A 16,841-nucleotide genomic window follows, 5' to 3' on the forward strand; every position below is an offset into this window, starting at 1 on the left:
GCTGAAGCTGTCAGGCGCAGGCCGGGACCCTCTGGCGCCCCGCCCCGCGGCCGGCCCGCAGTCGGGCCGATTCAAATCCAGCCAATGGCAGCGTGTAAACAAACCCAGGCCCCGCCCCACGATGAATAATTCTCCGGGCCGGCGCGAAGCCTATTTAACTAGGCGGGGATGGGGGCGGGACGGGGGATGTGGCCCCGCCCCCAGCATGGGCCAATGGGCGACTAGACCCCGCCCCCCGCACTTGCCGCTCTGAGGACCCAAGGTCGGGGTGGGCTTGTAGCTGCCTGATTTGCCGCCGCTCGCTGTCTTGGCGCTCCAGGCGAGCCAGCGTAGCTGCGTGCTGGGGTAGCACCGTCCCGCTGTACTAGCCATATTTAAAGGGCGCGGTCAGAGGGCGCAGGTCGCTCCGGAGTCAGTGCCCTCCTAGTCCTCATATTTTTCCCCTCCTGGCGGCTAGAATTCGGATCCTGGAGAGGTCTTTGATGAAAACTTGCCCCTGAAGTCGGATTGAACGAGAAGTGGAGGGACCGCAGGGGTGTTTTGGGCAAGGTTTTTTCTTGCTTTGTTACGTTTTGTTATTGAAGTGTTACATGCCTCCAGAAAAGTGCACGGATCCTAAGCGTGCTGCTCAACTGAAAACGAAAAACACCCGTGGAAACATCTTGCCAGATCAAGAAACAGAACTTGGGTTGGCCAAGTTTTAGACTTTGCAGTTGCGGGTGCGAGGGAGGAGCCGCGATGGCCGTTGTTTTGACTTTCAGAGACACAAACAACTTGTTAAAAAAAAAAAAGAAAGAAAGAAAGAAAGAAAAAGGAAAACCACGCCTCTGTAGAGAAACGGGAATCAGGCCAGGCTCTGGTCAGGCTCCCTCAGGGTAGGAGCTGGGCTGTTGGACGGGTAGGAGGTGTAGGACTCAGAGATAAAGGGTGTTAGGATCTGGTTGGGAGAGCCGAGGGTGGGGTGGGGAAGGACTAGAAATTTGAGGGGATAGAAAATGCGCTTGTACTGGGGGTGGGGGGAGGGGAGGTTTCTGGGCTGGAGGGTTGGGAAGACCAGGGGGACTTGGAGCCGGTGGGCTAAAAGTGGAACAAGGCATCACAGCCCCTGGGAGAGGGCAGGTTAATTCTCCAGTGTCCTGGACTTTCCACAGCAAATGGGTTTCCTGCTGTTCCTTTTCAGCTGCACAGTTATAATTAAAACAGTCCATTAAACGTTGAGATGAGGGGCCCAGAAATCCAAGCTCATTCAGCAAATATTTGTGAGTTGTCTGTCTTCTGCCCAGACCTATGTTAGGAGAGAGGAAATATCGTGACCTATATGGGATTAAGTTCCATATTGGCAGGCAAGGACCCTGTGTCCAGAGCCCAGCTGAGCACAGGGGTGTAGCGTATTTGGTAGATGAGAAAAGGTGGGTGCATCTTCTCCCGTCCTAATTTCTCACATCTGGATGCTGCTCTGTCCCTGTCCCATAAGAGCTTCTACGTGCCTCGTCCCATTTCATCCTTTCCATAGCCTTCATAACGTCTGGACTCTGGGGACAAACAGAGCTGGGTTTGACTCCCCGGCTGTGTGAGATTGATCCGGTTTCTTACCCTCTCCACACAAAAATGTTAGAATTGAGGTTTAAATGAGAGTCAGCGCCTGGCCCAGGGGGTTGGTATTAACAGTTGTCAGAGTGTTTATCAAAGCGAGGAGTTAGTTAGGATTACCAGCTTAATGATGTGTTCAGGGGAGATAAACAGATGTCTGCAATGCATCAAAAACTGAGATGGGGCTTCCCTGGTGGCGCAGTGGTTGAGAATCTGCCTGCCGATGCAGGGGACACGGGTTCGAGCCCTGGTCTGGGAGGATCCCACATGCCACGGAGCAACTGGGCCCGTGAGCCACAATTACTGAGCCTGCGCGTCTGGAGCCTGTGCTCCGCAACAAGAGAGGCCGCGATGGTGAGAGGCCCGCGCACCGCGATGAAGAGTGGTCCCCACTTGCCACAACTGGAGAGAGCCCTCGCACAGAAGCGCAAACCCAACACAGTCATAAATAAATAAATAAAAGAACGTGAATTTCTTTAAAAAAAAAAAAACTGAGATGGAGATGATGGATGGATAGATGCATAGATGTGTGATTAAGCTAGTAGAGGAGGATGCTGATGGTTGAATCTAGGTGGTGGGTATTTATTCTATTTCTTCCACCTTTCCATATTTGAAAATGTTCAGAATAAAATGTTGGGGGGGGGCGATGGATTTTGGTGTCTGAATATACGGTCCCATTTTACAGATGAGAAAACGGAGGAGCTGGAGAAGTGACTTGCCCCAGGTTCATCAGGTGACTCGGTAACAGAACATCTGGGATTAGTTCCTCCCCTGGCTGGGTATCCCTGGGGCAAGTTGCTGACCTATCTGGGTCTCACTGCCAACCCGATTCTGAACCTGGAACTGACAACTTGCATCTGATTTTCAAAGGGAAGGGGTGTGTCGCCCCCTAAAGAATAGCAGGTCTCTTCCTATTTGGGCCCATATAGACCCCTCCTCTGGCCTTGGACATTTAACCTCCCAGGGCTTTGCCAGCCATGGCTAGATTGGGGGCTTCTTTCACACCCATGCCCATTCCAGCCCGCCTGGCCTCAAGACCATCTTCCTAAGAGGTCAGGTATGCCTGTGGAAGGGTGGGTATTATCTCATTGTTCAGCAGATCTTTCTTGAGCACTTATTAAGTGCCAGGCACTGTTCTGGGGTGTGTGTTGGGGGGGTGGGGGGGTAGATACCATAATGCACCTAAGAAGCCTGGAACCTGCTACAGAGGGCAGGGGAAACTGAGGCTAAGTGACTTATTTGCTTACTTGCTCATTGTCTGTGTCCCCTAATAGACTGTGAGCTGCGGAATGGGGGTGGGAGGTAGCGATGGGGCAGGAACCAGGGTGTTCTTGGTCACTGCTATATTCCTGGCACACACTAGATACCCATAAACAATACTTCCTGTATGAATGAATAAACTTGGACAGTCACCCCTCGCAATGCCTCAGGTCTGCTACCTTTTAACCCCAGTGAGTTCCCTAGTTCCGAGTCCCCCAGTGTTGGCAGCTATGACAAGAGACACCAGTGCCACCCAGCTCAGATCAGGTCCCACTACCCGGTTGTGTGACCTTGGGCAAAACGCTTCCCCTCTCTGAGCCTATTTAGTTTTCTACACTTCAAGGTGGGAATAACTAAAGGTCTCTAGGGGGGAGTTCCTGGGGGTCTCTTCTTGGTGAAGACTGGAAAAATGGCACCCAGATAAATGAATACCCAAGGTGTAGCCCAGTGGCTCAATCTTAGCAAATAGAAGGGCAAGCTGCACAAAAATAATGTCCTTGTATGTTGCTGTTCCTGGAAGGATCACATACCTCAGTGGGCCATGGATGACTACTATATGAGTTATAGATTGACCACTGTCTTATGTTTGGGGCAACACGGATTCACTTCTGGAATTGATAAGGTTTCCTTTTTCTATAATAGTCAATAATAACAGTACTTATCTGGCACTTCCTGTCAGATGCTGCTCTCCATGAGAACATTTTCTCCTAATGACCTTATGAAATGAGGCCTATTAATTATTTCCTCTTGGAAATGGAGGCACGGAGAGGTGAAGTAATCTGTCCAAGGTCACACAGCAAAGGAAGTGGCAGGATGTGAAGCACGGGCTCACTGGTTTGAGTCAGGGCGCTTAACCTCCGTGGTCTCTTAAATAATATGCGTAATGCCACCAAGATGCCAGGATCAATTCTAAAGCTTAAAACACATAGGTCTCAATCACTCTTTTATTCAACATGCATTTATTGAGCTGCTTCGGTATACACATGGCTTTTCCAGGGCACCGGGGAAATAGAAGGTAAGAAGAGACCAGAATATAAGTTCCCTTGGCTTGTGCGCCCTGGCAGGGTAGCTCCGAGCTGTCTAGGTGCTCGATGGGCCCCGAACAAGGCGCAGGGCACACAGCAGGCGCTCAGCAAGCGTTCCCTGAACGAACGCGCGAATCGAAGTGTCACGCCCGCAAGGCGTACACGGCCCCGCGGGGCGGAAACAGACCCAACACCACCGAGGCGTCCCGGGGCTTCTGGGAGTCCCATCTGCGCGGCCCGAGAGGCCTCGAGAAGGCTCTAAGACAGGTCGGACCCACGTCCCCGGCGCCCTCCCCGGGGCGTAGCAGCTCAAAAGACCGATTGAGGTGAGTGAACGAGCCGCGTTCGGGGTCCCGGCCAGTAGCTCCAAAGCACCGCCCGCCCCCGCGCCTTCCACCCTTTTGGCTCCGACTCCCGGCTCCTTCGCGATTCCACCTGCGGGGCCTCCCCTCTCCTCCAGCCGCGACTCCCGCTACCTTTTCGAACCTTCGGTACTCCCCCTGGTCGCGTCCTCCCGCCCGGCGGCCACCCGCGTCGGGGCGCGCCCAGGGCGGACCGCGCCCGCTCCCCAGCCGGGCTGGGCGCCCGGGATACGGGAGGGCGAATCCCTTTCGCCTTTCCCCCTAATCCGGAGCATCGCTCGATGCAGTCGGCAGACTCCACCGTAGCCTGGGAAGGCGCGCCCCTGAACCCCCGGGACTAGGGCTGGGGAGGGGGCGGCGCTGGTGCGGAGGTCACCCTCCCGGGGCGTTCGCAGCCTCCCATTCGTTCGCGGGCCCGCAGCTCGGCGCCCAGAGCCGAAGCTGGTTTGCGGAGTCGCGGGGCGGGGCCTCCTCCAAGCCCGTCCCTCAGCGAGGGCGGAGGGAGGAGGAGGAGGAGGAGGAAAGGGGGGGTGGAACACAAAACCTGCAAGGTTTTTTTTTTTTTCTTTTGCATGTAATTAAAAAATAATTTTTTTTTTTTTTTTTTTTGCAAACCCGAGGGGTCCCGCCCGGAGCGGGCGCGGGTCCGGGGCGCCCGGGCCGCGGCGCGGGGCGGCGGCAGGGGCCTGGCGGAGGCTGCCGGGCGGCCGCCATGCAATCAGGCAGTGCGCTGACCGGCCCGGCCGGTCGGCCCCTTCTGGGTCCTCCCTTTGCAGCCCGTGCGGGGCCGTCTCGGAGACCCCGCGCCGACGGCTGCTCAAACATCAGGGTGAGTTTCTCACAATGTAGCAATTTCTCTTTAAATCTCTTAACTCTCTCTACCTGCGAGTCGGGGCTGTGACAGGGCGCAAAAGCGAGGGGGGAGTGGGGGTTGGCGGCGAGGGTGTGTGTGGGGGGAGCCGGAGCCGGGGCCGAACCCACCCCCCCGACACTCACACACTTAGCCCCCCAACCGGGGCGCATCGCCCGCTGCCTCTTTTTCTGTTCGGCGCCCACCACCCCCGGCAGCCCCCCCTCACCCCCCGCGTCTCTCCATCACCGCCGCCCCGATCCTGCGGGGACCCCCCCCACCCACCCCGGGCTCCCCTGCCCAAACCCGGCGCCCGGTGCCTCCCCGGCCCTCCCGCCGGCTGCCGGGGATACAATGGAGCGGCGGAAAAACGAGACCTAACGTTCCACGGGGGGAGGGGTGGGGAGACCCCCTCCCCCGGTCCGGGGGGCCCCCCCTCCTCTCGCCCTGCTCCCTGCCTTTTGGGGAAGAAGAGGGCAATGGGGCAGCGGATGGTGGTTTCCCGGCCGGAGCTGGCGAGCCTTCATCTCCCCCTCTCGCCCGTCCCCTGCGCTCCCTCCTCAGATCCCTCCGGGGGTGCCGGGGAGAAACGGGGCCTACGGCATGCTGGGGAGGGATGGATGCGGAAGGAAGCCACTGGGTCTCCTCCTCCCCACCGCCCCGAAACAATGAAAGGAGTTGACTTGGTCCCCCACCCCCCAGCAATGAAAGGAGTTGACCCCCGCCCCCGCTAGCTGGTTGTTCCCGGAGGGGGCCGTTACGGGGGGTGGGGAGGAGGGAGGTGAGCCTTACCCCTGTCACCTCCGAGATTTGGGGCGGCCCCCCATCTCCACCCCCTCGGCCTAGCAATGGGAGGCAGCAGGCCCAGCCCGGGCACCGCGCTCGGGTGGTGACCTTTAGACAAAGGCAGCCCTTTCCCTGTGGTGAGCCTGGACGAGCCGGGCCCGAGGCCTCCCCGGGCCCCTGCGGAGGGCGGCCGGGCCGCGGGCACCCGGAGGGAGGGATGGAGGAGGAGGGAGGAGGGATGGAGCCATCTGGTTTTCCCATCCCTCGCTGCCCCTCGGCTGCTTCTCCGGCTCCTGTCACGGGCGGCCGCGGGGAGACCAGGGACCGCGGGCTGCCCAGGCCTTGGTCCGCGGCCAGCGGCGAGCGGGGCGAGCAGCCGCGGGCGGGCTCGGGAGGCAGCGGTGATTGGAAGGCACGGCGGCTCCTTCCTCTCCGCACCCCTTTGTTTTGCTTTGTGGTTCTGAGCAGCTGAACTTCCCGGGAGGTGGGGTCAGAGGCCGCTGTGTCAGCTCTCCCCAGAGGCCGGGGTGACAGGTCCCAGCCCTCTGGTGTACCCGGACCGGGGGCTCCTGCCCGTGCTCGGCCTTCTGTCCGGACAGGCAGCCCCTTTTGTTACATAGCCCTCCGATAGTATAGATCTGGGGATGTATTGAGGGTTTGCTTTTCCCTCACACCTCCTTTCCCAGGGCTCTTGTCAGGGAAACAGTTTTTAGAAACACCCCCAGACTTCAAGGCCTGAGATTTCTGAGAAGTGCTCTGTGCTTTCAACCTCTCCTCTCACCTGGGGTGGGGATGGGGGCCTCAGTCAACGCCGACCTGCTAGGGTGGTGGGAGAACAGGGGAGCTCAGGAACCACCGCCTTCCCATGTGCCAGCGTCCAGTGAGACTTAAGGGGTGTGCTTAGCTACACCCCCCTTCCCCAGAGCTCCCCCACTCCTGGAAGGCGGAAATAACATGTCCTACCCAGAGAGCATTAGGGATTGGCTACTGTTAGGTGCGCTACCCACTGGCCACCACCCGAGGAGGAAGTTGGGTCAGTTATGTGATTCCCATTTTGCAGACAGGCTAATGGAGGCTCAGAGAAGCTAAGTGACTTGCCCGGGGTCACACAGCCCCAATCTGTAACCGTCTCAAGTTTTTCCAACTCAGCTCAAAACTCTTAGGTTCTCCTGTACCCGTCTTTGGCAATTTGTCCGTTTGACTTCAGTTGAGTCTCAAATGTAGATAATACCAGGAAGGAGCGGCTGAATTCCCCCCCCCCCTCCCCCCAGTGCTCGTTTGGGGAAGGGGTAAGGAGCATCTGGAAGCTGGGCTGAGGGCAGGATGCTTTCACCTGTGGCTGGAGCAGAGCGTTTGCCTGCAGGAGCTGAGGATTGGAGGTGTGGAGTCAGGAGAAGGGGGGGCCCCAGGCCTTGCTGGCTGGGGTTTGGGGGGCATTTGGTCGGTGGCCCCTCTGTCATCCTCTTCCTGCTCCACCTGACCTGGGACTCGGCCCCACTGGGAGGGAATCTGAGCTGCCGGGGACCTTCGTCGTCGCTCTGCCCCGTGACCCTCCGTGGCGCCATGATGTAGCTGGCAGAGAACTCCCCTGCCCGCTCTCCCCTCGGCCTGGGCGGCAGACTCCCTGCCCCACCCTGTAACCTCAGGCGCTAGATTCAACTCACTAGTCCTCAGTTTCCTCATCTGCAGGTGGGGATCAGTAGAGCTTCCTTAACTGACCTTGCGGTGACTGAAAGTTTTATCCAAACGTGTTATTTTTATTTTTCCTTCAGCATACGGGGATGTGGCAGGCCTGTAGGGGTGGGGAGGAAAGTTGGGTGCTGGGTATTTTAGAGTGAATGGCAAAAGGCATCTACCCTGGAGGAATTCCCTGTGGTGGTGGGTGAGGGCCCACTGTAAGGAGTTCCACTTTGGTGACACTCCGCCTCCAGCTCTCTGGGACCCCACCCCTTCAGCACTTGCGGGTGCCGAATACACATTTGGCCGGTGGTGGGGGGGAGATGAGGGGGAAGGGCTGGGGAGGGCCCAGCTTACCCAGTGAGGGGGGCAATACGGGCGATCTTGCCATTTTACAGATGAGGAAACTGAGTCCAGTGGAAACCTGTTCCATGGCTGAGAGGGGACTCCAGCCCAGACTTCAGGGACGGGGGGTGTGATTGGAGAGGGGCTAACACTTGGAGGGACACCCTACAAATACCTTCCTGAGGTGACAGGCATCATAGGTAATCATAATTCCTGTGGGGTGGGGGCAGGAGGGGAGGGGCTGTAGGTCTCTCTAGGGTGAGTGCTTCCTGAAAGTTGGAACTGATTTTTGGGGGGCAGGGTGGGGGTGGAAAAGGGGGGAAGCGTGAGGCCCAAGAGTAACAGGCCTATGCCCTGCCCCCCTTTTTTGCCCGCTTCCTTCCCAGAGGCCTCAGGGGCCTTCCCCAACCTTCCCTGGGGATGTGGGGTCTTCCCCCTCTCCCCTCTGAGAGGTTGTGAAAGGGTCCAGGGGTCAGCGCCAAGCCCAGGGGGCCTGGCAGGAGGGTCCTGGGGGGTGTGGGGGTACCCCGGGGTCCTGGGGGGGTCACCTTTGAGCCCCAGGTCCAGCCACCATCAGAGTTCCCGCCCGCCCTCCCAGCTCTCCCCCGTGGCTGTCTTGACTCCTGGTCTCAAGAATGCAGAGGGCTGCTGGTGGGGGGAAGTTAATTGGAAACAGGAAAACATGGCATTCCTTTCTAGCCGGCCTGGGCCTGGAAAGCAGTGAGGGGCTGCCTTTCTCCCTCTCCCGCCCTGCAGGGGAGAAGGGTGGGGGGCATGGTTCTCTTGCCTCTGTCTCTCCGGGGTCTTTCCCCCACCAGGCTCCCTGACTCTTAGTGGAAACAGCAAGTTGCCTGTTTTACATCCATGATGTAAAACGCTCTCCCCCCAATCAGAATGACTTGCCCCCCTTTTTCACCGGGTCATATCCAAGTTTGTCCCCGCTCTCTGAGGGCGGAGGGCCTGTCTTAGTTGGCTCCCCAGCGTAGGATGTGTCACACTAGAGACACATGGGAAATGTTTGGTTGACTGGTCCCCAAGGATTCCCTCCTCCTTCCTTCCCTAGACTTCTCCGCTGCCTGGGGTACCACCATTAGAGTTTTATCCCCATTGACTGAAGCCTTTGTGTCTCAGTGGCATGCAAGATCCCCCAACGGGAAAAGAGAAGGTTTTCTAAGACATTTCTAGTTTGGCGACAATTAGTTTTGTGTCCTGAGTTTGCAGGTATTCATGGTGGCGGGGGATCTGTTGGCAGGAGAAGCTGGAGAGAGGGCCTGTCTGTCTTTAATTGTTCCCGATTAAACTTCCTGAGGGCCTACTGTGTGCCACGGCCCTGGGGCCCGGTTATGATATTGGGACCCAATCCGGGAGGAGGCTAGAGAGAAGTGTTGTCTTCAAGGCTGCTGGGGGACTTTGATGCCTTCTGTCTGGGTGGTTTGCAAAGGCTCCAAGGGGGAAGCAACTTCTTTCTCTCTTTCTCTTTTTTTCTAAGTGATACGTCCACATGGGACAAATTCAAAACCCCAAACATAGTAAGTCTCCCTCTTTACCCTCCGGGGCATCCCTGGTCCCCCAACTCACCTCCCCAGAGCACGGCCTCAATCCTGATGTTCTGTGCGCACACATTTATATACATGTGTATGTCTTAAAAAATATTTATTTTGCACAGATGTTAGCACCCTCTTCCCATCGTTATGCACGTTGCTTTTTTCACTTCATCTCCCTCGGAGATGTGCACAGTACATGGAGAGGTTTCTTTGGCTTTTTCTCAGCTGCGTTGTATTCCTCAGTGTGGGCAAATCCTCCTTGACTCAACATGGATATGGAGGTGTTTCCTAAAGTTTCAGCGTGCAGAGCCAGGGGGCATGCATCCATTTGTCTTACTGGGAAGTGGGTATGCCAGCGGGATAAACTCCTGGAGGCGGGATTGCTGGGTCAAGAGCCTGCGATTTGTCATTCGGTCACTCTTAGGAGGCACCTGTGGAGCTGTATCTTGAAGGAAATCGTTTCCCCTCCTATTCAAGTCATCCCACCCATCCATCCATTGTCTTTGCCTCTTGTGACCTCCTTGCCCCTTCCTTCCTGCCCGTGGCCTGCACCATGTGCTTGCCACTTGGTGTGGAGGTCAAGGGTGTGGGCGCTGTTGATTCGAATCCCGTCTCTGCCGCTTGCTGGCTGAATGGATGCAGGCAGGGGGCTTGCTGGCTCTGGGCCTCAGTTGCCCCCTCTGTTAAATGGGTTCACCTCAGTACCTACTTTTGGAAAGGCTGTTGTGAGGATTAAATAATACCCATCAAGGTGCATGGGTAGCCTAGCTGAGTCATTCAGTGGAGGTGTCATCTGTCATTCTATGGCAGTTCTGTCTCCTGGGGTCAGGAACCCCTTAATTCTGGGCTGTGAGCCCCCTTACTGGCAGGCAGGGGAGGGAATGCTGGCTTTTCCACTTACCTGCAGCGTGACCTTGGGCAAGCGATCTTTTTCTGGGTCTCGATTTCCTTGTCTGTAAAATGGGCCCATGATGGCTCCCTGGCAGGTGGGCTGGGAGGGCCGAAGGAGGCACTGCCCTCCCCAGCCGGGCGTGCAGTAGCCGTTCAGGAAGCAGCATCTGATGTTGCTGTTATTTTCACTATGATTACTGTTCTCCTATGGGCCCCACGCTGACTTCGCCACTCTGAAAGCTCTCCATTGTCTTCCTGAAAGGCACATAGGGAACATTGTTGGCATTCTAAACCGCACAGCAGCGGAGGGCACAGGGCAGGCTGCTGCGGCGGCATGGCCCTGGGGACAGACAGGGCTGTCCTGCTCCGGGTCTCGCTTTCCTCATCTGGAAGAACGGCTGTGATGGGAGACCTACCTGTATGCTCACGGATGTTCAGTGCTTAACACAGTGCCTGACATATCACAAGTGCTCAGAAAATGTCAGTGGCTGTGATGGTGGTGATGATGGTAATGATGATGATGATGATGATGATGATGGAGAGAAATCTCCCGTGGAATTAGATACCCGCGTCCTTGCCTCCTTCCCCTGAAACCCCGGGCAGTCAATGTTGGCATTTTAATCAGAGGGAAGGTTCCAAGGCAATCAAATACCCTTTGGGCCTCAGTTTCCTCATCTGTAACAGAACTCATGGGGTCTTTGTGAAGCTTAAATGAGTGAAGATGTAGAAAGCTTTTAAGACAGGCCCTGACTTGCAGGAGTGCGGTGAAAATTCACTTTGCTTGTTACTATTTTAACTTTTTATCATGGAAATTTTGAAGTACCCACCAAGAGTTGAGAGAATAAAATAATCAACCCCTGTGTACCCATCGCCAGCTTCGCCAATTTTCCGCTGATCCCTCCTCGCGCCACCCCCCCCCATCCCCTGCGCCACCCTGCACTTTCTTTTCCCTTTTCTGCTGGAGTACGTTTAAGCAAATTCCAGATATCATGTCAGTTCAACTGTATCATTCTCTTTACTAATGGTGTTATTATTTTTGGTATCCAGAATCTGTTTCATCACCTCCGGGTTCTATCCTGTTCTGTGATGGAAGAGACATTAGGCCCATTTCATAGATTGGGGAAATCGAGGCTGCAGGCAGTAAACTTTGGTCAGGTTGTCCTTGATCTGTGTTGCCATCGTGTTTTGGCCACCCCAGGCTTTGCACCTTGGTGGGTGGCTGTTTCTGATCACATGGGCTTGGGGATTTATGCCTGGATGTGGGTTCTGATACTCTGTGCAGAAATCACAGTCAGAGAAGGTGGGCCAGTGGCAGGGGGATGGACAGATGACCCCGGCAGTGAGGGGTTACTGGGTCAGCCGCCCGGGTTCGAGTCCTCTTTCTGCCCCTTCTAACCTTGTGACTTGGGGGCAAGTTACTTCCTTTCTCTAATTCCAGATTAGAGAACCAGAAGTACAGGAATCATAAATCGATGCTTCTTTCAAGAGCTTTTGCATCAGTTAAATCAGGTCCTGAGTGGAAAAGTGTTTTGCAAGTGCCTGGCTCAGAGTAAGCGCTCTGCAGAAGGTAGCAGTCACCATTGTCACTGTAGTTAGTTATCACTTCCAGGGATAGGAGTGTCAGAGGAAGGGTTATATCCCTGGAGCCCCTGACCAGGCCTGGCTGCCTTAATCCCCTCCTTTTGGTCACTCCATCCTCTGTAATTCTCCTTCAAAGTGTTTCTTGTCCTTCGAGGGGCTGGAGGGGGCTGTTGACTTCTAGGTAACTCCCCCCCACCAGCCTCCTGTGTCCCTTATGTCCCATCCTGGCAGCCTTGGGTGCGGAGTGAGGGAGGAACATCTCTATGGCTGTGGGACCCTCGTTAATGACCCCTGGGGCCCTGGAGGGAGCCCCGGTGGCCTCCGCAGCTTGGAGGTGAAGGGCGGTCCATTCCGCCAGGACACCTGCAGATCGAAGGTCCCTGGAGCCCCCTTTCCAGAGGATGGATGCCGCCCGGCCTCTCGTCCACTATGTGGTACTGGGCAGGCCGATGCTCACAGATGCTCACGGGGTGCTTGTGATAGTTGGCTAGACTGTAACCTCCCCCCTGTCCTTCAAGGCACCTCACCCATCCTCGAACACCAAGCCCTCCAGGCTAGGTGACGGGGGCCCCCGGAAGAGCTCTCAGCTTTTTACCCTCTCAGGCCAGGCTCCCCTCGGCTTAGCAGGCTCTGGCCACGGTGGCCTCACTTCTCTCCCCAGAACGTGCACCGTGCCCTCCCGCTTTTGTGGACGTGCATCCCCTTTCACAGAAAGTTTTGTGTGTGTTTGTGTGTGTATGTATGTATGTATGTATTTCTCCCCCATCCTCTCACTGAGTGTAATTGGCATACAATGAAATACACAGAGATTAAGGGTGCTTCTCCACGAGTCTTGCCAAACCATAGCAGCCTGTGTAATCCACACCCCATCGAGATCCAGAGCGTTCACATCGCAGCCAAAAAGTTCCTTTGTGCCCCTTCACAGTCAACACCCCCTCCCAGAGCAGCAGGTCACTGGCCCGCTGCTCGTTTATCCTGTTGTGGACCTGCCTTGCCTCTTCTTGAATCTCGCGGACTTGTGTGGTCCTTTGGGTTGAGCACCTCAGCTCAGCATCACTGTTTGGAGATTTAGCCTTTTTATCACTGAGCAGGGGTCCTTGGGAAGGCTTCACCTCCTTTCTCTCGGCAGAGAGAAATCTGCCCCCCCCCACCCCGTCCCCTCTTGAAGTCTCATCATCCCATTCGCCCCTCCCCTGGGTGCCCTTCCCAGCCTCGGCCTCTGGCCTAGGGATGCTCTCCCACTTCACTGCTCCACCCCTCGTAGCCCCATTGGGATGTAGGTATCCCGTGAGCTGTTCTTCAGGCCTGGCTTTCTCACCAGATTCTCTAAACTACAGAAGGAGGGAAATGATGTACCCCGTGTTCTCAGCTCCTGGTGTGCGGTAGGAATCCTGTAGGTGTTTGTTGACTGACTCGCTGACTGACTGAAGGATGGACATGTCACAGGCATGGAGAAAGGGAGCAGAGAGCCTGTGCTTGGAGTCGCTCTTCTGTTTCTTAAAAAGTGTGACCCACCTGCTTCCAAAGCACCAAAAATGCCAATCTCAGGGTGCCACGCATCTCCTGGGAGTCCTGGTGGGTGGGGCTTGAGAGGCCCCCAGCCAGCCTCAGCTGCCTTCATTGCCCCCCCCCCCACTTTTATCAAGCCCGACCCCTGAGTGGTTCCTTGGCTCAGGAAGCCCAGCCCTCAAAGCTGCAGGGCTCTGCCTGCAGCGGCAAAGCTCCACCGGCAGGCCCCTCACCCAGGGCAGGCAGCCATGGGTCTCCCAACTGCACTTGACACTTGGTGCACGGACATTGCCCATCCTGCCCTAGCCACCTCCCCACTGCCCAGTACTCGCTCCCTAAGTGTCTTCAGAGAGGGAGTGAATCAGGGCCCACGGGGCAGGTCAGGACTGGGGCCTGCCCGCTGCCCAGCAGGGAGACTGAGGCTGGAGGGGGGCGCTCAGGTGCTGCCCTCCTCAGTTCAGCCACGACCGGAAGCCACGCGTGCTGTGTTCACACAAGCCATTGGCTGTAAGTTACGCCTCCTTTTACCGAGATGCTAAAATGGGGAAAGACTCAGGTCTCGAAGTTGATAAAAATGTCCGGGAAACTTCTGCTCCGTCTTTGCCTTCTGGTTTCTGCGGCCCTTCTGGGCTGCCCGTGCTTTGCCACCTGAAGTCTCAAAGCTGTTTCGTGAGGAGTTGTTTTTCTTTGTCGGATTTCTGTCTCCTTAGCTGGCCCAGCAGAATTCCCTGACATCTGCCCGGCCCTTGCCCCTCCCCGAGCCCGTCCCCCTTCCGCAGTCCTATTTTTTCTTTGCGACCTTTAAGGGGCAGGGAGCCGTGTCTGCATTGGTCACAGGGGACGCTGAGCCAACTTCTGGGCCTGAAGAGCCCCCGGCCAGACTCTGTAGCAGAACAGGGAGATTTATTTAAGGGAGTTCCTAACAGAAGTCTGCTTTAAGCAAATGAACAGTAAAATATATATACTCACACACATACATTAATATATGTTATGTATTATTATACTTTATGTAATAATTTAGTGGTAAATTTAAACTTAGCAGTATAATAGGCATATAGTAAATGTATATATTATATACACATATATGCAAGTGCATATATATATATATATATATATATATCTGTATAAAATTCCCTTGTATTCCCATTCCCTTCCCTGGCCCAGTGCCCTGGCAAATTGTTCTGTGCCCTGGCAAATTGTTTGCTTGGTGTGGTGGATTTTGGCTTTCTACAGAGGATCCTGCTGTATTTCTCCTTCTGAGTCTTTTTCGCCCAGCACCCGCTTTCAGGCCTCCTGTGTTGTTACTTGGCCATTTGTCTGTTGCTTCTCCTGGCTGTGGGACTCCGTGCGGTGCAGTTATTATCATGGTTTGCTTAGAAGTTTCCCCAGGGCCAGACCCCCGGGTTGCCTTCCTCTCCCTGTTACAGCGAGAGGTGAAGTGCCTTGTCCAAGGTTACACAGCTAGCTGCTGGCAGAGCAGGGATTTGAATCCAGGCGCATCGTACTGGTTAATTCAGACCCACATAGCAGGCCTCCCTTGTGCCGGGCCTCAGAGCTCTGCACTGGGGACAGGGGAGGGGGGTAAGCCCAAAACACACCCATTCTCCCTGCAAGGTGAGATCAGTTGTCTCAGGAGTGTCAGCTGGGCTGGTGGAGGCCAGGAGGAGGCATTGCTTCTGGGGTATGTTGGTGCATCAGGGCAGGCTTCCTGGAGGAGAGGGCTTCTGGGGGCAGACTTTGGGCTCCACGCCATTTCCAGCAGAGAGAAACCTGGGATGCTTTGCACAAAGGCCAGTTGAAGCTTCACGGGGAAAGAGGGCCCAGGACACTGGGGCTGAGATCTGGGGTGCTTTGGTTTTGTTGATGGGAGGTAAGAGAAGGAGGGAGGCCAGGATGATCCAAAGTCACTGGCCTGAGCGACTGAGTGGATGCAGGTGCCGTTTCTTGAGATGCTGTAGTGGTGTCTATAGTTTGGGGAACACGAACCCCAGAGAGTAAAGCCCCAGCACCCTCTCGGCTGGCGGTGAGGTGCAGACGGAATGAATGAATGAACTGGAGGCATCACGAGTGAGAGACGGTGACACGGAGTGATCGCTGAAGTCCCAGGGATGGGGATGATTCCCCAGGGAGAGGACAGGAGAGGGTGGAGAATCAACTTAGGCGGCCACCCACGTGTAGGGAGGGGTAGGAGCTTCTTTGGCCAAAACAGAGAAAGAGGGAGGAGGGGCAGGATCGGGCACAATCAGTATCTCAGGAACAAAGTGGGAGAGTTTTTAGAAAGGCTTAACTTCCACGGACTTGAGGACAGGCTTCCTGGGTTGGATGCGGCTGTTCTGGAAGCAAAGATTTCCTGGGTTTGATGGGTTTGTAGGGGCGGAAGCCAGACTGGAATATGGTGAGGAGTCATGAGAGAAGGATGGCTTCATGGATGGATGGATGGATGGATGGACGGAAGGCAGGCAGGCAGATGGAGCTCTTGGCAGCCAGAGATGGAAAAAAAAATCTTGCTACCCTTTATGGCTCCCTAGTGCCCTCAGGTGAAAGTCTAACCCTCACCTCCCCCCACAGAGCCCCATGAGTCTGGCCTGGGCTTATCTCCCTGACCTCATCTCCTGCCCTTTCACCTTGCTTTCTTCCCACACCCAGCTTGTTCCTGCCTCCCCACCTTTGCCCTTGCCTCTGCTTGCCGTGATATTTTCCCATTCCTTCCTGTCTCCGGGCTCCTCGTCCTGTCCTGCAGGCCTCTGCTTAAATACCGCCTCCTCTGGGAAGCCTTCCTTGACGACCCTGTCCAACTTCCTCCATGTCACGCAGTTTATTTCTGTGTGAGGATTCATCCCCCGGATCTGACTGGGAATGCGTCCAGGCTCAGTATTCACTGCATGAATGAGGGGCCAGGCTTAGAGATTTTTAGGATCTGAGCAGGCTTAGAGAAAAGGAAAGGAGCGAAGGAAGATTCTAGAAGAAGAGGGAGGAGGGGGTGTGCTGGGTTGGGCTCAAGAGTGAAGTTTCCTTACGGGTCAGGAGGTGAGGAAGAGAGGGGTGTGAAGGCAGAAGAAAGATGTTTGTGCAGTTGGGAAGGAGTTCAGGAGGCCAGTGCAAACCTGCTTGGAGACAGGAGGGGGTGTCAAGAGGCGGGGGGCAGGAGAGTGGGAGGCCGGTGGTATTGCCAGCTGTTGGGAGGGCGAGAGCTTTGGCCGTCCTGCCCCAGCTGGGAGAGGCAGCCGCCTTTTATCTCTTCCAGGGCAAGGTCTTAAGAGCACGAGGTGGTCCTTAGTGTGGGGGAAGGAGGGCTCAGGTCTCTGCTCAGAGGCCTCCGACCTTTTCCTCAGAGAAACGCACGCTTGACTGTACATCCCAACCTTTGGCGGAGGATTTCAGGGGTGTTGTGGATCCAGTTAGGAGCTTTCCACAGCTCATG

At 55.8% G+C, this 16,841-nt stretch overlaps 1 protein-coding gene across 1 annotated transcript in view; it reads left to right on the forward strand.

The window, feature by feature from the left end:
* The first annotated feature begins 4,062 nt into the window (after positions 1–4,062).
* The window catches only part of BICRA (BRD4 interacting chromatin remodeling complex associated protein), a 76,637-nt gene continuing 63,858 nt past the window's right edge, over positions 4,063–16,841 (forward strand). The window contains exons 1-2 of the mRNA XM_057534740.1: positions 4,063–4,201; positions 4,858–5,066. The gene's annotated coding sequence lies outside the window, so the exon portion shown is untranslated. The remainder of the gene's footprint in view (positions 4,202–4,857; positions 5,067–16,841) is intronic.

This window comes from Balaenoptera acutorostrata, chromosome 19 (genome assembly GCF_949987535.1).
Source record: "Balaenoptera acutorostrata chromosome 19, mBalAcu1.1, whole genome shotgun sequence".
In the NCBI taxonomy this organism is placed as follows: domain Eukaryota; kingdom Metazoa; phylum Chordata; class Mammalia; order Artiodactyla; family Balaenopteridae; genus Balaenoptera; species Balaenoptera acutorostrata.